At 38.6% G+C, this 19,809-nt stretch overlaps 2 long non-coding RNA genes across 5 annotated transcripts in view; one reads left to right on the top strand and one right to left on the bottom strand.

Annotated features, from left to right (window-relative positions):
* Nucleotides 1-19,809, top strand: part of LOC143662212 (uncharacterized) — a 337,353-nt gene that overhangs the window by 6,812 nt on the left and 310,732 nt on the right. The gene's annotated exons all lie outside the window — the stretch shown is intronic.
* On the bottom strand, nt 165-5,935 carry LOC143662208 (uncharacterized). The gene is made up of 3 exons (XR_013165219.1): nt 5,808-5,935; nt 3,833-3,922; nt 165-1,264 (listed from the first exon to the last, which is right to left on the bottom strand). It is a non-coding gene; the product is annotated as an uncharacterized LOC143662208 (long non-coding RNA).

Below are 19,809 nucleotides of genomic sequence, written 5' to 3'. Positions count from 1 at the left end.
TATTCCAGATGCTCTTTTTAAGCACCGAGTCACTGATATTTTAAAGTGAGCCAACCTATTTGTTTGATCACTGAATTTGTGGTAATCCCAGTGGCAAACAGACTGCTGAGGAAGGTCACACTTTATTGTGGTGAGGATCTTAATTTTCTTGTATTTGTGGGGGACTCAAATTTGAAGCTGGGAATTCAGAGTCAAAGTTTGGAATGTAGTTGATGAAACATAAAAAAATTATTTTGAAAACTTTTGTTCCATGCAATGCGAAGAGATGAATGAAGTTCAAGACCTTCAAATCAAGGATGATAACTTATTTTAAATTTTAAAATGGGTTAGTTAATGTAATGGCATGTGAAAAGCCTGGTCCTTATTTTGCCAAGCACTGGAAAGAAAAGTGACTTTTCTTCAACCAAGCCCAGGAGTCATGAAATTACCCAAAAGAACTTTTTTACCCAATAAATACCTGTACAAGTGAACTTCTCCATTTTGTGGCTGCTACAGTATTCTCCTACCTCCATCCCCCATTCAACAGGGATTTGAGGGAAAGAGTATATGAAAAACCCTTCTCTAACCTCCCTTTTCAATAAATAATTGAAGTGAGACCAGCAGCCTAACAACCATTAGCAACACGGAAGACAATGGCAGTAAAATTGTCAGCTAGAAAACAATCAGGAAGAAAACAGACTGCTTTTCTCATTTTCCAGAGCCTCACTATCAAAATGAGTTCCACCAGCTTTTAAAAGCATAAAAACAATGAGAAGATATTTTGAATTGAAATCAGACGCTCGGCTGAAGAGTTGAGCGCTATGACCATTCCGGAAGAGAACAGAGATGTTCCTTAAGTGGCGCAGTGGCCCCGTTCTAATGTCAGCGTAGGGACAGTTCATTTGGTAGCACTGTAGTCACTGAGCCCTCAAATTCCAAGTGTACACCAAACATCCCAGCTTTGTCCAGGGGTCGCTCCGCGGTGCGTTCTTGGTGACGATTTGACAAGATGTAGACATTCGTTGCTGAGATGAAATATGAAATCGAGAAGGCTTCCGTGGAAACAGCCGGACCGAAGTTAAAAATCCCATCGCACGTGTCATTAGGAAGAAGGGGAGATGAAGCCTCAGCGTTTGGATTCAGCCCTCGACTGTGCCTGGCGCGGCACAGTCAGGCACAGTCTAGCCACCGCGAGACAGCCGCGCTTTTCTCCCTGCTTGACCATTAAATGATGGCATTTCTATCATTGTTCCAGCAGGATCCACCTATGGCGACCCGAGAGGCCCTGCAACACAGGAAGGCAAATTAGGGTTTATTTTATCCTTGAGTCAATTTGGGGGGTGGAAAAAAAAATCACCTGTTTTTTATCAACCAATCTGAGACTCCCTGTAATGCTGTGGAATGTGCACATTTTCCTGTCGTTGAATAGAAGCATTAATGAGCTCAAACAGAATGGGTTTGTGATTCCCGGAGTTTGGCCACAGCTACCACCTGTTTATAATTAGCCTCTGGAAAACATATTAGTTTTCTGTATCACTGTCGGCATGAACAGTTTGCAGTATCTCACTTTCTGGAAAGGTAAATCTCCTGAAGGCGGCGGGTCTGCTGATGGGCATCATTTGCAGCTTCCCCGGAGTTCCAGATAAAAATACTACCGGGTCCTTCTCTGAGGCCCGTAAATCAGTTTGGTCTTTTAGCAGTTTCTTCTGTAGTTATCCACTGTCAATACTGGTTATAATCTCACATTACAGAGCAACGCAGAAGGGGAATGAGGAAATAAAATTTAGCCGTGGTCAGATACCCTGAATGCCAATTCAGATGGTCATATCTGATAGATCCATAAGTCAGCAAGAAAGTAGAGTCTCAAGAAATCTGTTACCCACATTTAAGATTCTTTGCACATCCACATTCTATATTTTGAATAAATAATTACAGGTAGGTTTTATGACTCTTGTTGAGTCAAAATTGTAATTCTGCCACTTAACTTGCAGTATGACCTAATTCTGTGTTTCTTTAGCCGTGAAATATGAATGAAAATTCCCATCTAAAAGGGTTATTTTGAGGTTAAATGGGAGAATATGTGGAAAGTATTTAGGACTATGCCTAGCCACAGCTCTCAAGAAATGATAGCAATTATCATTATGGTTTTTATTAGTTGTTGAATAAATACTGTGGTCCCTAGCAGAGTGTCATTGTGTAAGTTAATAACACACATGAAGGATATTTATGCAAAGGGAGATGTTAAATTGATCAAAATCTCTGTGGCTGATATTTTAAAAAAGATAATAATTAAATCTTGTTTTATTAATCCAACTATAAGTCATGCAGACACTTCACTTTTTCTGCATCTAAGATAATGGGGTGAAATGAGACTTTTTGTAAGGTAAATTCTAGCTATCAAATCATATGTCTCTGATAACACTTACTAGGGAACACACTTTCTTTCCATTCCTTTGAGGATCCTTGATTTTGACAAGAATGCCTCACACATATGGAACAATTAATTAAGCATTTTGTATAATTGCTTGTGTAAAAGATGGGACTTGACTAGAATTCTGCCATGAACCTCTTTCTTCATAGTTATTTGCTTTTTTGCCTTTCAGGAATTACAGAATCAGTACTAGCAAGTGCTTTAAAAGCAGAATCAAAAGAAAAGAAGTGAAAATGCTGTTTTTAAAATTAGAAGAAAGAAACTTCAGGGCTGATACAGAGCTCTAAGAAATTGTTCAGTCAATCAATCACATCGTTTTTCTCAATTTTCTATAGACGCCTGTGCTTGTGTATTTTCTTCTTTCCTAAGCTTTACACCTTATCATTTTCAGACTGTTCTGTGTAATCTGCTAGGCTGTCCATTTTAACACTGTGCAGCAGCTATTTTAAGGAAGCATTTTTAATAAAATAAACATTTCATTAGCTATTTTGCACTATTTCATATTCCAGTGCCTCATAGTAAACTAGCTGGCATAGAAAGGTACTTCTCTATTTGCAGTGTAATGCATCTCATTCGCAGCCCATCCAGTACAGAACCACTTAGCTTTGCTTCACTGTTCTACTGTCTGAACCATGGCTGTTCATGAGAAACCCCATAATACAATTGAGGCACCTCCGGGGCACCATATACATTTATGTAAGTTATCTCTTCGTGCATCCTTTGGGTGTCAGAACCTCTCAGCTTTGCTAACCATAAAAAATTCGCCTTAAGCGTATTACTAACTTTAAAACCCTAATGATATGGATGCCATATTTCAATTTTTAAAAAACCTTTCCCTGTTCCACCCCTGAAAAAAAAACTATAAAACTTACCCATTGGAATCATGCTATAGTTAAGAATATAAATTTTATTTAAAAAAAAAAGAATCATGAAAATACTCTTAAATTTTTTTTTGAAGCCAACTCAAGAACAGAAATTACCTTGGCCCGAAATTAATAATTAAAATTAACAAGGAACAAACTTATTACTCCTCAAACTCTGATAAGAACCTCTATAAGCAGATTGCTACCAGAAGCAAGAATCTGTATTTTCCTTAAAGTTATCTGGAAAGAAAGGAATTTCTAAGGGTCTTTATGAATATAAGCCTGATCAGTTAAAATGGACACTGTGAGATGGAAAGCAAATAGATATGGAACTATTTGACATAAGCACTTAAATTTTTCCGACATTATTTTTAATAATAATAATAGTAGTGGTAAGAAACAATTACGAATGATGGTAGGGAATTTTCATTGTGTAAAGACCATCTGGCTATGAGAGTCAGACATGAAATTCTAAGATTAAAACTTCAATCTGTCCCTCTTAGGTTGCTTTGTATATAATGGATATCTTAATTTAAAAAAAAAAAAGAAAAAAACCAACCAGATTCATCGTAGCAAACGTACAGCAGCTCCTGCTGAGAAAACAAAGCAGTATGTGGTCTTCTTTTCTTCTTTTCTAATTGTTGATATCCTAAAACAAAAGAAAGGCTCTGTGGAAAACCTTATAAGATGATGATAGTACTTATTGGCCTTATATATTATTTTTTTGCTTCTGAAGATTTTTGATAAGTAAAGAACGATTACAATCTCTTTACTTCTTATTTCCCCAAGGGTGGGGGTAGATTGTCACCAGGATTCCTGCTTAACAGTAAAACCTACTTTAAAAAATTGGGGGTGGGGCGGGCAACAGTGGCTCAGTGGCAGAGCTCTCGCCTGCCATACTGGAGACCTAGGTTGGATTTCTGGTGCCTGCCCATGCAAAAAAAAAAAAAAAAAATTGGGGGTGGGGTGGGGTAGGATGGGATGGGGTGGGGTGGGGATGAGTGTGGAGGAAGTGAAATCTTTGGTCTGCAACAAATGAATAATTTAAAATTTATCTTTATATAGTGAAGAGAAATGTTGAAAGCAAAGTATCTAACTCAAAATCTGGAAGATGGTCAGTATTAATAGAGATTGCTGTTTTTGCACCTAGATTTTAGTTATTTCTAATTTTTAAGTCCTCTAGTCATATCAGAATATAGTGGAGGGAGGAGAAATACAATATGGTTAAAAAAAAAAAAAAAAACTAAAATAAAACAGAACAAGGTATCCAGATCTCTGATTTCTTCTTAACTAGTGTTACATCTACACAAGGCCTATGGTACACTGTGATCCATGTGATAGGGGCTGCTTGTAAAGAAGTATGGCAGAAAATTGAAAGCACTTGTGTTCACTATATCATCCTATTTAAGACTCAGCTCAATAAACAATTAAGGATAATAAATAAATAATAGGGGGTTAGGGGTAAAAAATATAGGTAGATTGCAATACTATTAGTGGTCAAAGAGAGAGAGGGGTATGGGATATGGAATGTATGAATTTTTTTTCTTTTTATTTCTTTTTCTGGAGTGATGCAATTGTTCTCAAAATGATCATGGTAATGAGTACATAACTATGTGATGATATTGTGAGCCATTGATTGTATACTTTGGATAGACTGTATATGCATGAAGATATTTCAATAAAAATAGTTTTTAAACAATACCCAACTCCAGTGAGTCAACTCAAGACCATTTCATCATTCTGTACCAGCTGAATTAAAGTGTCCCTTTGTTGAAGATTTCTTCAGTGTATATATAATGAAAATGTGGCTATTCTGAGCCAAATCCAATTCCTGCAAACTGTTGAATGGTGTATCTGGCTATTGTGTGTGTGTGGCTATGACTTCTTCACCCTATATCCTTCCTCCTTTCTTGGAATTATGTAGGCAAAACAGCCTAGTGTGTGACAATATTTTTGACGTGCCCTATATGTTTGTAATTGTGCAGACATAACCTTCTACCTGAAAATGCAAAATCTAAAACCGCTCACAAATTAATGAAATAATTAACTAAATTGGTTGTTCAGAATAATAAGACTGCAAACTTATGTTTTTACTTTCATATTTCTTTGAGGGTTTGAATTGGGTTGGATAAACCACATAGAGCAACAGCCTTCGTTTTCCTGATTAATTTCTTATCCCATCAGGAGATACCTAGGTCTACCCATTCAGCTTAAATACCTGCTTCCTTTGACCTCATAGTAGCTTGTTACTATTTTATGGGTGCCCTTTTATTTCCCAGAAATAGATATTTTTAAAGTCTAGAAACAATGGCAACAAGAGCATCCTTTAGATTTTAGAGTAAGCACATATCTTTTGTGTGTTTTGTTCATTTCCTATGAAGGTACCATCTATTCAGTCTAAAGTTGGCCTCCATCTGTGGTTCATCTTTTGTTAGGTCTTGTGTTTTCTTTCTAAGGTATGTTGTTCCTGATGGCAGGGTTCTCTAAAGTAATCGTATTTAGAGACACCTTTCCTAAATATTGGTATTATTCACCTTGTCTTCTAGAAGTTTTATCTTGGGTCCCTCAGAAAACGCATCAAAGCAAAATAACTGACAAAGTTCTTCCTTGTGCTTGATCTAGAAAGAAATTTATGAAAAAAATTTTAGTTAATAATGAATAAATTAAAGGGCAAGCCAAGCAGTCCAGTTATCTGAAAGTTTTAGGGGACTTGGGTTAGGATTGGAATAGTGAAGAATGTATAAACCTACTTTTCCCCCTTCCTTTTTTGGGTTTTTAGAGACCACAAGCTCTCATTGTCATTTCTGGAAGAATTAGAAGGAGGGAATTAAGATGACAATATTGGTCTCCATTTTTTGGTGATGTGTTGAATATCAAAGCTTGACACAGATTTGAGTCTGTATTTTAATCTACTGCAAATTGAGCCTTACCTAGCCCTGACACTATGTCACTTGGTCCTCTTGTTTTCCTACTATACCTTACACTTTCTGACTTTCCTTATTCAGACTTAGGCAATGAGGAGTTGCATTTGTGCCATTTACAAAACACTGTCACTTCCATTACTTCCTTTGGTCCTCTCACCACGATTCTTATCCTAATTGTATTAAAGATGAGGAAGGAGACGCTCAATGAGTTAAGTGACTCCCCTAATCATATTGCAGGAGGCAGAGTCTTCTTTGGACTCCAAGACCAGTTCTCTTTCCATCAGATCAGAACTTGCATTTGTAGGGTTCATAACAAGTCGTTTCGCTCTCAATTCTGCCTATATCCTACCTGTCTTCGGCGTCCTAGACAAGAACAGCAACACAACAGCTACAAACATCCTCTTGTAAGAAGCATATAATATCTAAACTGAAAGACTGAATGAATTGTTCAAATAATCTGTCCTATGTCACAACATTCAGTAAGTCAAATAGAAGAGATTGAATCAACCAATTTCTTTATCCATTGGATACCAAGCTTCTAGTTTGAATGATGAAACAAGAAAATGACTTCTTCACCCTCTCCTTCCTTCCTCCTTTCTCCTCCCGCTCCTCCTTTTCTTTCTCTTTCTCTTGAAGATTTTCAGTCTTGTGGTTGTTCTGATATCATACTCGTTGTATAAGATCTCCTAAAATTCCCTGGTGACTTCTTTCTTTATAGACAGAACCTGCTTCCTGGGAGCAGTTAATGTGCTCTGGTGCATTAATGGGTTAGTCAACCCCGCAACTCAGATATGTGAGATAAGATGTAACTGTCTTTGGAAAGCACAGTAAGAACTTTCTGTCCTGTGAATGAGCAGGAAATGGGTGGTTTTGCCCCAAAGTAAGAGTAACCATTAATGATGGGTTTGATCCTCTCCATGCCAACTCCATCCCCATTTTTTGAAACAGTGAAGGAGGAAAGCAGGCAAGAAAGAAATGTAGCAGAAAGTACGTTCCCCATTCTGATAAATACCCCTGCTACACTGTGCTGGATGACAAGCCCTGCACTTGGGTTAGTTCATTATACCCATCACAGGATGGACAGAGACAGGACCTTAGAGGGCAGAACTCAAGGTCTTCGTTCTTTGGACACTGTTCATACTCCATCCTCATTTCTTAAAACTTGCAAAACATTTTTTCCTCCACATCAGCACCTCCCCTTGTTCTCTGTTGGTGACAAATAAAGGGAAAAGTATTTCACAACCAAACCAAGTTCTAGAAGGAATGTTGTCACAACCTAGTTGGCTGGCTTTTGATTTCGGAGAAATTTGTGTATGTTTCCTAATTAGATGAAGAAAACCTTTGTCTAATGGGAATGCTGATGCTGCCTTCCTCAGGCAAGCTGTGTACAAAAAACCCAGCTACCATCCAAAGGAAACCGTGAGATCTTTCTCTGTAATCACTTTATCAAACGAGCTTCCATTAAACTTGAACTTTAACAAGTGGAAGGCCTTGTATGCACCACCCAGTTATACATCCTAAGTGTCACATTACCGAGAAATCCTGTGGGGGTGTCTAACATTTTAAAACTGTAAGATGCTCTTAGTTTTTTCTTCTTTGCCTTTGTACTGTATTTCTGTTTGCAATTTCATATGAATCTCAAATATAGATCTGTACGTTTCTATTTTGGGGGGACAGTTTCTTACTTTAAAAACTTTTCTATTTTGAATTACTTTCAAACTTGCAGGACAATTACAAAAATAATACAAACCCATTGCACAGGACTCCAATACAGCCTTACTCCCAGATACCCAAATCCACCAATTTTAAACTTTTGCCGTATTTTCCATTTCATTCTCCCTCCCTCTCTCTCCCTCTCTTTCTCCATTTGCCTGTCTCTCCAACAGTTCACTCTCTGGACACTTGAGTGTAGGGTGTATTTATCATGCTCCTTGAACATTTAATACTGCTATATATATTTCTTAAGTACAAAAGATTCCATTATGTACTTCCTTAACATTGATATAAAGCTTACAGTCTATATTTTTTCCTATGTCCCTGTGACCCTTTTATCCTCCCTTACTAGATTCTATCCAGGATCATGTATTGGACTTAATTGTCATTGCCTCTTTAGCAGCTCTTTTTCTTTTTTTTTTTTTTTTAATTGTGGGACCATGTATTAATCATAAACTTTCCTATCTCAGTTTCCAAGAATACGACTCAGTGGGATTAATCACCTTAACAAAATTGCGGTAACCTCAACACCTTCCAGCACTAAAATTTTCCCATTTCCCCAAACAGAAATTCTATATTAGGCATTAACTCCACATCCCTCCTGCCCACCACCCTAAATCTATACCAGTCTCGTTTGCCTTGATGCCAGCTTAACTTCAATAATAAACACAAACTATGTTCCCATATCCCTCCATCCCTCCATCTTGATGTAATTTCTTGTCACAAATTACATGTTTATACATTATGAGTCCCAAACTATTTTATCATTACATTTAATGCATTTGCCTTTTAAATCCTGTAGGAAGTAAAAAGTGGAGTGTACCTGCCCATGCAAAAAAAAAAGAAAGAAAAAGTGGAGTTACAAAACAAAATACAGTAGTACTGGAATTTATATTTACCCACGTCCTTCCTCATACTGCAGACCTTTGTTTCTTAATGTGGCTTTGATTATTGTCCATTGTCCTTTCCTTTCAACCTGCAAATTCTGTTTAGCATCTTTGTAGGGCTGTTCTGGTGGTGATGAACTTCCTCAAATTTCTTTATCTGGGAATGTCTTAATCTCTCTCTCATTTTTAAAAATTAATGTTTTATTCATACTGTTGAATATAGAAACTTTCTATAACTCTTGCCATAACACAAGGAGATTTGTATTAAATGATGGCTGCTCGGTAATGACCCCATCTGCTGTATAAAATTTCTAGTGCAGAGATTATTATATTTACATGAGAAAATTTCCAATTTCTAATTCCAATTAGAACAAATGGGTAATCTGTATCATTGCAAAGAATTGGAGATTACACTGGTTAAAACAGGATTATAATTGCTTGCATAAGCATATACATACAAATGAAATTTCTGAAGGGCATTAATAAACTAAATCCAATATTTAATTATAAATGTTTGTCAGTTTAAACATTCCTCAGTATTCTCTATTTTTGTTACTTCTCTAATGAATTTTCTTTGTAATTTTCCAACTACTCAGCCATAATGATACTGGTTTCTCTCATGAGGTTAGTCTTTTATTTCTATATCTGCCCTATATCTTATTTTCCAAACATTAGATTACAGAATAAAAGATTAAGTTCAGACTTGAGAAATCTGCTCCTTTTAGTTTACATGAAGAACTTTGAATTATAAACTGATGACAAGTGGAGCGAGAGTAAAAAAAAAATAATAGAATTATTGCATACTGTAATCCTCATGTGGTATTATTGGTTATTGATTTAGTTATAAGAATTATAAATTGTGATGTAACTTATTACTAAAATACTCTTGCATATTCACCTGTTTTTCACTGATGTCCCCACATTCTTTACAAATAATCTGGTCAACTATGGTTCTGTGATACAGACGATTAATGAGGTCATGCCAGAGATCCCAGCTAAAGAAGCCACCAAATCACCGAGGAGAATTTGATACAGTCCTTGCACATCATGCTGTCTCCATCCCAAACTGTCAGTGAGATGTGTTTTGCATGCAGCTTCCTGATCCAAGAGCAGAAGCTGAGCAAACAACTGTTGCAGCTGTAGAGGTGTGATTTGAACCTTTGCATCCATTTTTTCCTTAAATTCCAAAGAACCAAGCTCTTGAAGACCAAGGGGTCTGCTTAAAGCCCAGACCCCTGCCTTGGGAAATACTTGGAGAAAACGAACACACCCTCATTGAGGGCCGCCATGTGGGTGAGAGTGGGTCTCTCTCCCTCATTTTTGAAAGAGATTTTGGCTGAACATAAAATTATTGATTGACCGTTTTTTGCTTTCAGCACTTTTAAAGTTGTCCAACTGCCTTCTTGCCTCCATAGTTTCTGATGAGAAATCAGCATTAACCTTATTGAGGCTCCCTTGTATGTGACACGTTGCTTCTCTCTTGCAGGTTTTAGACTTTTCTATCCTTTGACAATTGGCAGTTAGATTAAAACATGCCGCAGCATCCTTCCATTTGGGTTTATCCTGTTTGGAGTTTGTTCAGCATCCTGGATTTGCATATCCATATCTTTTGTTAAATTTGGGAAGTTTTCAGCCATTATTTCTTTGAATATTTTCCCTGCTCTTTTCTCTCTTTCTTTTCCCATGACTCCCATAATGCATATATTGGTATGCTTGATGGTGTCCCAAAAGTTACTTAAAGTTCTGTTCACTTTTCTTCATTCTTTCTCCTTTCTGATCCTCAGACTGAATGATTTCAATTGTCTTCCCTTCAAGTTCTCTGATTCTTTCTTCTGTTGGCTCCAATCTGTTGAACCCCATTAGGCAATTTTTAATTTCTGTTACTGTGGTCTTCAGTCTTCAGCTCTGTTTAGTTCCTTTTCATAAATTCCATTTCTCTATTCATTTTCTCTGTGTTTATCAGTGTTTTCCTGATTTCCTTCAGTACTTTGTCCATGCTTTCCTTTAGCTCTTTAAGCATATTTAGGAATCTTTTTTAAAGTCTTTGGTATGTCCCAAGTCTGGCCCACCTCACTAATGGTATCTAATGCGTGACTCTTCTCCTTTACCTGGGCCATCACGTCCTATTTCTTTATATATTTTGTAACCTTTCATTAAAACCTGGACATTTTGATATTTTAAAGTGTTATTGCTGGATGAGACTTCTGTTCCTAAAGTTTGACTCTAGCTTGTGTTATGACAGAGTTTCCTTGAATCCCAGGAGCTAACAAGCTAACCCGCCCCCCACCCCCCACACACACACAAAAGAAGGAAAAAAAGAAAACATCTTTTCCAGTCTCTGCACATTGATTGTGCCAGTGCACTCCTACTGGGCTTATCCATACAATGCATTTAAAGAATAGCTCCAGGCCAAAGTATAGGGGCTTCCCCGGTCCTTTCTGCTCATGTGTCTTGTCTTGACATGCCATGTGGCCCTAGGAATTCACTAATTTCAGTGGTCCCCTCTTCCCTAGGAAACAGTTCCTCATGGTCCTAGACACTGCCCTGTGTATCTGGCAGCCAGCGATCCTTTCTCCTGGGTAGGATGAGTTGACTGCTCTTCCATAGTGTTCTGTAGGGCAGCTCTGGGAGCCCCCTTCTCCATATAGGGCAAACTCTAGGTTGGCAAAACCCTCAGGTCACTACCAGAAAGATTGAGACAGACATACATACTCTCAGTATGCCCACAAAGGCTACTCTTCTTGTCCAGAACTAGGACCAGGTATCCTCACTGGGAGTGAGGGCCAGCTCTGCATTGAGCCAGTGAAGGGTGGGGCAGGGGCCACCAGAGCATGAGGAGATCCTATCTCTTTTTGAGTAGCCTTTTTCTTTTCTTTTTTTAAATTTTTTCTTTCTTTATTTTATTTATTAAACATACCAACATACAAACACAACCAGTCTTACCATATGATCATTCCGTTCTACATATATAATCGGTAACTCACAATATCATCACATAGTTGTATGTTCATAATCATGCATGAACTTTTCTTAGAACATTTGCATCAATTCATAAAAAGAAATAAAAAGAAAACAGAAAAAAAATTCATACATACCATACCTCTTATCCCCCCTTTCATTGATCATGGAGCATTTCAGTCTACTAAATCTATTTTAACATTTGTTCCCCTTAGTATTTATTTGTTTTTAATCCAAATGCTTTACTCGTCTATTGATAAGGTAGATAAAAGGAGCATCAGACGCAAGGTTTTCACAATCACACAGTCACATTGCGAAAGCTATATCATTGTACAATCATCTCCAAGAAACATGGCTACTGGAACACAGCTCTACATTTTTAGGCAGTTTCCTCCAGCCTCTCCATTACACCTCAACTAAAAAGGTGATCTCTATATAATGTGTAAGAATAACCACCAGGATAACCTCTCGACTTTGTTTGGAATCTCAACATTGACACATTTTGTCTCACTTCACTCTTTCCCCTTTTGGTTGAGAAGGTTTTCTCAATCCTTTGATGCTGAATCTCGGCTCATTCTAAGATTTCTGTCCCATGTTGCTAGGTAGGTCCACACCCCTGGGAGTCACGTCTCACATAGAGGGGGGAGGGAAATGAGTTTGCTTGTTGTGTTGGCTGAGAGAGAGAGAGAGTAGCCTTTTTCTTGATTCAGTACTCACCTTGTTACTGCAGTCTTTAACTGTTTCCTGGAGCATTGAGAAAGATGTTTTGCCAGTTCTTGATGGTTGTTCAAAGATTTTGTGGGTGGGTGGAGCCCAGAAATGTCTCACTCTGCCATCTAGATGGAGGCAGGGTTGTATTTTTCTTTTTGAAGCATGTAGTAGTTATGTTCAGGTGTCAGCTTAGTCAGGTGATGATGCCCAGTTGTTCTGTTGCTGTGGATTTAAGTAATCAGCATGTGAAATTCATCTATGGCTGAAGGGGAGTGCCTTCCACATGATTGTTTAATTTAATTGTTTAATCTAATTAGCTGGAGACTTAAAAAGAAGAGTCAGAAGGGAGAGAAGGAGCCCAGCACAGCCCAGCACAACTCATCTCAGAGCTGACACAGACCCATATGTTTAGAGATGCAGAAAGGAAATGCACCCCCCTCCCAGGAGAATAATTTGAACCCAGAAACAGAGAGAAGCAGACATTGCTTTGTGCCTTCCCAAGTGACAGAGAAACCCAGATGAAAGCTAGTTGCTTTTCCTCCAAGAAACTGTAAATTTGTAGATAAATAAATACCCTTTATAAAAGCCAATCCACCTCTGGTATATTGCATTCTGGCAGCCTTAGCAAACTAAAATGGATTTTGGTACCAGGGGAATGAGGTGTTGCTGTGTTTGCAAATACCAAACATGTTGGAATGGCTTTTTAAATGAATAGGGGGAAGATTCTGGAAGAATTGTGTGGATCTTGATAGAGGAAGCCTAAATTTCTTTGATGAGAAATATAGACTCTAAAGATACTTCCATTGCAGGTTGAAGGAGGGAAACCCTTGTTTTGAAGTGGCAGAAAGATTAGGAAAATTGAGTCCTGGTGCTGGCTGTAAGGGAGAATTTGAATGTGATGATCTAGGGTACTTGGCTGGGGTGATTTTCAAACTGAGCGTGGAGGATGCAGCCTGGTTTCTCCTTGCAGCTTATAGTAAAATGCAATAAGAGAGGGATAGGCTAATAACTGAACTTTTGGTTACAAAGAAACCAGAAATTGATGGTCTGGAAAATTCTGGGCTTCCAGAAAATGAGACCCCAGAGAAAAGTCCCCCATGTGAGAATATAACCAAACATGGAACCAGTCAGCCATTACAGGACAAATCAGGATTTGGAGATGGAGTTATCCAGAGAGGACTTGTGGAAAGTCCTATTGTCTGATGGCTTTGATCCCTGTATGCTACATGCTAAATCAACAAATTTTTTTTGTGAGATCTGTATAAATGGAACCACTGCCAGTCTGGGTTGGAAGGCACAGAAAATGGACAGAGTGAAGGAAAAATAACCTCAGAGGCAGAAGCATGGTAAGTTAAGATCTGAAGTCAAGAACTTCAGGCCGGGAGAATGAGTTTGCCCCGGAGGCAGAGGGCGGGTCTTCTGCCTCGATATTCAGGAAGAGTTCTAATGCCCCAGGCCCCAGCGAGGTAAACCACATTCCCCAGGAATTGGAGAAAATCTGGCTGCCAGCCCATTTTTCTGAAGGGGTTGAGCATGTGCCCCTGGAGATGGCAGAGAATCCAGGTACCACCTAGATGCATGAGGAAGAAGGGGACAAGAAAAAAGTGGTCTCCCCTATATTCCCAGTGTTGCAACTCTCATTCCAGTGTTTGGAAAGAGCAGGGCTGCTGCAGAGGCCCTTGGAAAGGGTGGGACTGCTGTTTTCTAAAGCCCCAAGGATGAATGACTCTCAGACTTTGAAATCTAATGGAGTTTGCCCTGCAGGTTTTCAGAATTGTTTAGGTCTGGTGAACCATGTTTTCCTTCTAGTTTCTCTCTATGGCAATGGATTGTTTATCCTATGACTGTTCCTTCTTTATATATTGGAAGAAGATAACGTTCTCTAAGTTCACAGGTCCACCACAGCCGGAGGAGAATTTTGCCTAAGGCAGACCATGCCTGTAACTGAGTTTGATGACATTGTTTATTATTTTTTATTTTGTATTGTATTTGTATTGTTACTAAGATGATTTAAGGCTTTTGTGACATTATGATGAAATAAATGTATTTTGTATATGGAAAGATTTAATGCATTGTATGCAGGATAGATGAGCATTGTTAGACAAAAAAATATGTCTTTTATTCTTTTCTATATAAGGGTTAAGTATGTGCATAGTTGATGCACATACTTTAAGGTGATGTGCATAGTTGCCAAGGTGACAAGGAGAGGACACTGTGGTAGTTAGGTTCAGGTGTCAACTTGGCCAGGAAATGGTGCCCAGTTGTTCTGTTGCTGTAGACTTAAATCATCAGCATGTGAAATTCATCTATGCTGATTGCAACTGTGGTGCGCTAAGGAGAGTGCCTTCCACAATGAGTGATGTTTAATTTAATTAGCTGGAGGCTTAAAAGGAAGAGTCAGAAGAGAGAGAAGGAGCCCAGCACAGCCCAGCACAGCCCAGCACAAGTCAGCTCAGAGCTGACACAGACCCAGATGTTTGGAGATGCAGAAAGAAAACACCCCCAGGAAAGCCATTTGAACCCAGAAGCTGGGAGAGAAGCAGACATTGCTGTGTGCCTTCCCAGGTGAAAGAAAAACCCAGAGGAAAGTTTAGTTGCCTTTTCTCAGAGGAACTGTAATTTGTAACTATATAAATCCCCTTCATAAAAGTCAATTCATTGAAGACACACAGGTGATGCTTAAAAGAGGCCTTCTGGTGAAATATTTACCAAATGCTTAAGAGGTAAGTATGAAATCCAAGAACACAAAGGTCAGCCTGGGGTCCCTGGAATTAATAGGACCTGGAGGAAGCTTGGGTCAGAGAACTCCATCTGGATTACAGGTGGAGCAACTTCTTCCATGAGACAGAAACACCCTAGCATAGTCTTGAGACTGAGACCAGAGAATGAGACCAGGGAGAGTGAATCTCCTCCCAAGAAGGTCTGGGACCCACATGAAGCTCCAGGACACTTCAAAACCCCCCTTTCGCAGGCATAGGGGATTGAACCACCAGACACTCAGATGCTAAGTGTGGTTTATCAGAGTGAGCATAGATGGTTTGAGGAATAAATTTTTAAATGGTATTTGTGTTAGTTGGTATTTTATCAGCGCTCCTTGCCTGAGTGTAGAAGAATTGTTTTTGTGTTAACAATGAAAGCCACCTGAAAAAAAAATCCTTCTTGAAGATGATTATATAATGATATAACTTTTACACTGTGACTGTGTGATTGTGAAAACCTTGTGTCTGATACTCCTTTTAACTACGGTATGGACAGATGACTAAAAAATATGGGTAAAAAAAATATGGGTGAAAAACAAATAATAGGGGGAACAAAGGTTAAAATAAATTGAGTAGAATGAAATACTAGTGGTGAGTGAGAAGGAGGGGTAACGGGTATGATATGTATGAGCTTTTTCTTTTTTCTTTCTTTTGCTGGAGAGATACAAATGTTCAAAAAATTGATCATGGTGATGAATACACAACTATGTGATGATATTGTGAGCCATTGTACTCCATGTATGGAGTGTTTGTATGTCAAGAATGTTTGTATGTTTGTTAAGGTTTACAATTTTATATATATATATGTATGTATGTATAAAGCTGATCCATCTTTGGTGTATTGCATTCTGGCAGCCTTAGCAAACTAAAACAAAGGAAAAGGAATTTTTTTACAAATCCCATTATTTTTTAATGACTCTTAAATTTCCTAAATGGAATTGAATGCTGATCTGAGTAGTTGGGTTCTTCATCTCTGGCAGAGGCCACTATGTAATAATGCATCAGGGTGAGGGAGAGGAAAGTGTCACACGCAAAGCTAATTGTTCTATTTTATATACAAGAAGAACTATCTCTTTCAAGCCCCATGAGTGGTCTGATAGCCTCAAGCTTCAGAACTGATTACCCTTGGCTTGCTTTATTACAATAGCCTTGGTAGCCAACAAAAGATCTGACTGATGTGGAATTCTAAACTCTATGTCCATAGCTAAGTGCTAGATTAGTAGTTGTTTGAATAATAAAGAGAGAAGTGTTGAAAAAGGCTGAATCTAAGCTACCAGCTCCTCATATGAGGATAAGATGGTCAACCCCTGCCGTCACAACCTTTGTGTTATGCACAGGGGCACTTCACCTTACCACACTTGGGAAAGATGCATGCTGCAGTATGGGGAAACAGAAACTCCTATCCTGTGTTTCCTGATAGAACATGGCTGGCCCTCAGTAGGTTTTCAGTAAATAAAATTCCTTTAATAGTTTCCCGCTGCCTTGGGGTGATGACCAAAACCTCTTAAGGCCCTGCTCGAGCTGCCCCAATCTTCCTCTCTACCCTCATGACCTTTCTGTCTTCCCACTCTGGGTTGCAGTTGCCACTCTGGGCTTCCTTAAGTTCCTCCAGCTCAACTCAGTGCCTGGGGCTTTTGCACAGGAGGCTTCTCCTCTGTGTAGAAGGCTCTTTCCTGCCTCTAGTCTAGAAGCTCCTCCTCATTCTTCAGCTCAAACATCACTTCCCTGAGGGAAGTGTCCCTTTCCCTTGGTACTAGAGCCACCCTTTCTGCTTTAAGCACTCATAACTCAATGGACTTTTTCTTTAGAGTACCAGTCAGTTTGCAATTATGCATTTATGGGATTATTTTGATTACCATCTGCTTCCATAAGGTAAGAGCTATTGCTTCCTTTTCTCACATTGTATCTCCAGGGCTCAGCATTATGCTTGGCACATAGCTGGTGCCCAGTATATGTGTTATTGGATGAATAAATGAATGAATGGATATAAAAAGGGGCACATTAGAGAAATAGGTGAAAGGTAAAAAAAAAGATTGAAATTGTTAACAAATGGGTAAGGGGAGGAATACGTGCCTTTAGGGTTTGGTGCCTAATAATGCTGTTGAGATTGGCGTTAGCATTTCCTGCCATACATTTAAAGACTGAAGAACTTATCCTAAAATCCCAGATTCCTTCACGTTCAGAGTCCATTTGCTTAACATTAAGGTTCACTGTATCTATGTGATTATGTTTAAAGCATACCTGCTACTACAGTTCATTCCATATATATTGCTTCAAAAATATCCAGGTCTTCCTCTTTGCACTCCTGAGGTATTTGTTGGGCAGTGATGTAAGGGTTGGTAGACATGCAGTGTGCACCTTGGTGCCTGTTCCTGCAGGAGTAACTTTGTCCTCTTGATACCAAGGTGGCATAGAATAGCACATCTCCAAAGCAAAATGTTGGCTCTGAAGTTGACCCCATGTAAAATTCCAAACTTAGGTCACTTTCAAACACCTCTAAGAGAAACCAGTACAGCCTTTATTTTTATACTGCTTATGAATTTGTAAAGTTAGTTGGCATTCAGGTCCAAGCTATTACATATCCATAGAGATGCATTAAAATATGAGAGACAATTACTAGGATTTAAAGCCAAATCTAGACTTAGGGTTATCCACAGGGAGCATGGTTAGGTATGAATCTCTAACATCCGTTCTCTAAAGAAAAATAACCTGGACTGAGAGTGAAACTCTCCTCTAGGTTTCCAGAACCTCAGCAAACTTAGCATGTGATGCTGAAAATTCAGGTCCTCAGCTCTCACCCAAGGGCATTGTGATGTAGACGAACCTTATCACATGCCAAGAAACATTGGTCTACCTTGGTCTCTACCTTACTATAGGAACCTTTAGAGAGCACATACTATATATATATATATAGTATGCTATAGGGAGGGGTCGCATTTCATTCTTTTTCCATGTGAGTATCCTGTTATTGCACTACTGTCTGTTGGATTTTTTGTTTTTGTTGGTTTCTTTGTTTGGGAAGTACATGGCCTGGAAATTGAATTTGGGTCTCCCGCATGGCAGGCGAGAATTCTACCACTGAACTACCCTCACACCCCCGGTTTATTTGAATACCATCCAGATCTAGAATGCCATTTCAAAATGTGAAGTCCCAGGCCCATGCATCCAAACTACACCTGCTTTTCATTCCATATTGCTTTTCTATAAATACTTGCTGTCCGAGGAGGATGTTTGAGTATTGAGGTTATGGAGATGGTCATACAAGAGTGGATTACACCGAGCCAGATTGAATGGAAGCTGCTTGTGGTACCCACAGGGAAGGTGCTGAAAGAAGAGAGGGTAAAGGAATGGATCCAGATGGCCAAACTACATGGCTTCTTCTTGGACATCAGGAGAGGTAGTGTGGTGCAGTGAAAAGAAATAGGCTAACATTGGGCAAACGTTGGTTCTGTCATTTATTAGCTTTGTCACATTGATTAAATGGACCTTTTAAGAATCAGTTCCTTTTGTATAAAATGAGGGTAATTAATACCAACTTGGTGGCCTTGTTTAGAAGGACCTGAGAAAACGTATATAAAACCCCTGGCAAATAATGCACATGTGGAAAAAATGCATATATGCATGTATTTGTGTGTGCGTGTATACATACATGTTTGGGAATCATGAGTTACAAAGGAAAAGTTGAATTATGTATTGTTCCTTCTTTTATAAAGACTAACGTAAAAATATTTGAAACACAGATTTCTACATTTTTAAAGGATTATGCAACTTTGAGTATGAGTATTGTCCCAGTCTTTTCCTTCTTACTTCAACTTCATTTAATCCTTATGCAAATAAGCTATACATGTCCTGTGTCCTTCAACTTATCCCCCACATCTCAGGAAGAAAAACAGCTAAACATGTCTTTCAAAAAATTTCTGCTAGCCCATTAAGTGTTTAATAAATATTTCATTTCCACAGTACACAATTGAGGAAAAACAGTCCCAGCCCAAAGTATTTACTGTCTAGTGAGAGAAATAATGCTTCCTACAGGAAACAACTTACAAACAAGTCAAGGTGGTATGTAGCCCGTCACTCACTAGCTCATATTTCAGAAGAAGTGATCATTAGAGGCCTGGGTTAGCTTGGAAAGACATCTTGGGGACTGCCTAGGGTAGCATTTGAAATTGGGCTTTAGAGCCATACAGACAAGGGTAAGTTTCCGCTCCGACACCTGTGTTCTTGTGTAAGTCCATGAATTCTAATCCTTGGTTATCTCAGTTGAAAAATGAAGATAATGCTATCTTTTTCTCAGATAGCATCCCTAAAACACTTAGCACAGATGTTAGCACAGAGTAGAAGATCAACAAATTGTATACATATGTGTGTTTCTTTTTAAAAGTGAATCGTAGACAGTAAGTGTTGGCTAGGATGGGGAGAAATTGGAATGCTCATATATTGCTGATGGGATTGAAAATGGAAGAACAATTTGGCAGTTTCTCAGAATTTTAAACATAGAGTTACCATATGACCCAGCAATTCCACTCCTAAGGATATTCTCAAGAGAAATGAAAACATATGTATACACAAAAAACGTACACATGA

The sequence above is a fragment of the Tamandua tetradactyla genome, chromosome 18, assembly GCF_023851605.1.
Source record: "Tamandua tetradactyla isolate mTamTet1 chromosome 18, mTamTet1.pri, whole genome shotgun sequence".
Taxonomy (NCBI): Eukaryota; Metazoa; Chordata; class Mammalia; order Pilosa; family Myrmecophagidae; genus Tamandua; species Tamandua tetradactyla.
The sequence above is the reverse complement of the archived record's forward strand: the minus strand, read 5'-3'. Positions and strand labels throughout refer to the sequence as shown.